The sequence below is a fragment of the Rattus norvegicus genome, chromosome 3 (genome assembly GCF_021556685.1).
Source record: "Rattus norvegicus strain SHRSP/BbbUtx chromosome 3, alternate assembly SHRSP_T2T, whole genome shotgun sequence".
Classification (NCBI taxonomy): domain Eukaryota; kingdom Metazoa; phylum Chordata; class Mammalia; order Rodentia; family Muridae; genus Rattus; species Rattus norvegicus.
Genome location: NC_141536.1, coordinates 4362201 through 4365148, shown reverse-complemented (window position 1 = coordinate 4365148; position 2948 = coordinate 4362201). Strand labels below are relative to the sequence as shown.

The following is a 2948-nucleotide window of genomic DNA, read 5'->3' as shown; positions in this document are numbered from 1 at the left end:
TAATTAATTAACATGAGTACACTGTAGCTGTCTTCAGACACATCAGGATAGGACATCAGATCCCATTACAGATGGTTGTGAGCCACCGTGTGGTTGTTGGGAATTGAACTCAGGACCTCTTATCCACTGAGCTATCACTCCAGCCCAGGTCCATGCCTCTTAAGGAAGGTGCAATATTAGCCCTCTTTAGTCCTTACTATAGTTCCTTGTTATATAGACATAAGGTAGAGCTACATTTTCATTACTGTATAATTGTACTGTTGTTGTCTCTGTGATGACTGAATCAAACTATTTTATTTATTCGTTGAGTTAAAGTTAAGTACTAATCAATCAAGATATTTGCTTAACGAGAGCAGATCATACTGTTTATAATTACAAGTTTTGCTGGTAAATTGTTATGTCAGAGTGGATCCTGGTACAGCTTTTAGAGTTAGCCTGTAGAAAATGCAAACATTTTCTTCAACTTACCTTGGCAAATTTAATTTCTTAGACTTTGGTCATATATACTCTGAGAAGCTAAGAATGTTAAAAACAAAATCACTGCTTTTTATATTCACTACTTAAGAAACTCCTCAATTCTCTATAGCACCTTATGTGGGAAAAAGCGAAGGAGGAAAAGAGTGCAGTGGTACTATTTTAATTCTTATGTTTGGTCTGAAGTTTCTTTTATCTTTGTTTCCTTCTGGTGTTTGATTTAGGACATAAAGCTCCTTTCAGATTCTTTCACTAGTAGGGAGGGGCTGACTGTACAAAGAACCTTGGCTTTTGTCTTTTACTGTCCTGTATAGCCTTCAGCCTGTGTATTGATCTTACACAGCCTGCAGTGTAAGCAGTTGAGAGAGCTGGTCTTGCTACCTGTGTCCTGTGCCCTGTTTAGAAGTGGAGGGATGTTGGAAATCTAAGTGTGCACGGGAAGGTTGACTTGGGAGAGAGATGCCTAGGTCAGCCCATTGTTATCTGTGAGAAAGCTTTGGAAAGATACCTGCTGTGTTTTCAGTTGCTAATTTTCAGTTGTGAAGGCCTCATCTCAGGCAACCTTGACTTCCTGTCCTTTTTTTTTTTCTCTCAGACTCAGGGAACCCCAACTATGTTGTGGCATTGGCGCCACCTTGTGTCCAAACTCAGGGCTGGTGTGCTACCTCTGGTTGCCTCGGTTTGCTTGGGGCTTGGGCAGGGAGCCTCTCAGTTAGCTCTCTGTACACCCTTTAGACTCATGCTTAATTTCCACCCTGAAGCAGCTTTAGAGTGAAGCTCTAGTTGTTAATATTGAGTGGATGGGGGTGGATTTCTGTATCGGGTTACTTCGGTTCTAAGCCAGACATGGGTTTGTCAATTTGTTACTAAAGTTTCCAACCCTAACAACCCATGTAAAAGACACACAATCCAAATTTTTTAATTATAAGTTATATGCCTAGATTGGGCATATCTAATACAATACTAACTTATTTCCCAATTCTAAGACTCCTTATTACTTCTGGTTTCTCCCAGCCACATGATTCTGGTGCATAGTGGCTTCCTTCTCTCCTCTTCCTTCTCTCTTTTTCTCCTTCTACCTGGCACCCACTCCTGAGCCTCCAGTCCCACCTTTCCTATCCACTACGCAATCATAGGCTCTAACCTTTTATTGACCTATTAAAGTGGAGAGAAGGTTCACATAGCATCACCTAAGTACATGATGCTCTGCTTGTGGGGTGGGGTCAACTCCTCTTGAGGAACCAATATGAACAATAATATACAAGCAGCATCAAGCCAAACCACTACAGTTTACTCATAAGATCTCAGTTTTTAGTACAAAATCCAATAATGTTAGTTGTTTAAATGTGTGTCTTACTATATTTCTTACACAGCTGTTTTCCAAATGTGGGTTGGTCTGGTGTGCTGTACCAGCATAGAGTATTCATAGTTAACAGTGTATTTTCTTGCCACCAATACATGAATTTTTGTTGGATATGCTAAAGAGTCATAATGGTTTTACACAGGAAAGCTAATTGTCAGAATTTTGTTTTGTTTTAGAGTCAGGGTTTTCTGTATAGCCCTGGCTGTCCTGGAACTCACTTTGTAGACCAGGCTGCCTTCAGACTTACAGAGATGTGCCTGCCCTCTGTCTCTGAATGCTAGCGTTTAAGTCCTGTGCCCAGCTTGATATTTTTCTTTGTCATTCTCTCTCTCTCTCTCTCTCTCCCTCTCTCTCTCTCTCTCTCTCTCTCTCTCTTTCTCTCTCTCTCTCTTTTTTGCCCCAGTCAATGGATTTTATTTGGTCACAGGGTCACAGGCCAGGTATGGGCCCAGCTTTATTTGAGCTTCTTTGGGGCTCAGGTTGTTGGAGTGACCGAACTTCTTGTAACAGTTGACTACACTGTGTGCAGGCATGAGTAGCACTTGTGGCAGATCATCTTGTCACAATTGTAATTCTGGACAAGGTGACAAAGGGATGACTCGATGATGCCACTGTGCAGACGCAGCACCAGGTACAAGGTGGACTCTTTCTGGATGTTGTAGTTGGACAGTGTGTGGCCATCCTCCAACTGTTTGCCAGCGAATATCAGCTCTGCTGGTCGGTGGGATGCCTTCCTTGTCTTGGATCATTATTGATGGTGTCACTGGGCTCGATCTCAAGAGTAATGGTCTTGCCCATTAGAGTCTTCATGAAGATCTGCATGTTGGCATCTGCTACTTGGCCACCTTGTTGAAGAGAAAAAGTGGTTTGGGGTTTTTGTGGTTTTTTGTTTGTTTGTTTGTTTTTTTCTTTTTAATACTTAGATCATTTTGTTGACTTCTTGGTGTTTGTTGAGGGCTGGTATAATTTGCATTTTAAATATATTTACCTGGATCTTCACTGCTTGCTCTGTCCTTTATCTTAACAGGCAGGTGTCCTTTGATTTGGGACTGAATAGACTTTTTTTAAAATTGTTTCCAGTCTGTGTTCTTCTTTCACTGGCCTTTTATGA

The 2948-nt window shown here is 41.3% G+C and overlaps 1 pseudogene; it reads right to left on the bottom strand.

Moving 5' to 3' along the window:
• Window positions 1–2250: 2250 nt before the first annotated feature.
• LOC148006406 (ubiquitin-ribosomal protein eL40 fusion protein pseudogene) lies at window positions 2251–2659 on the bottom strand (annotated as a pseudogene).
• Window positions 2660–2948: the final 289 nt, after the last annotated feature.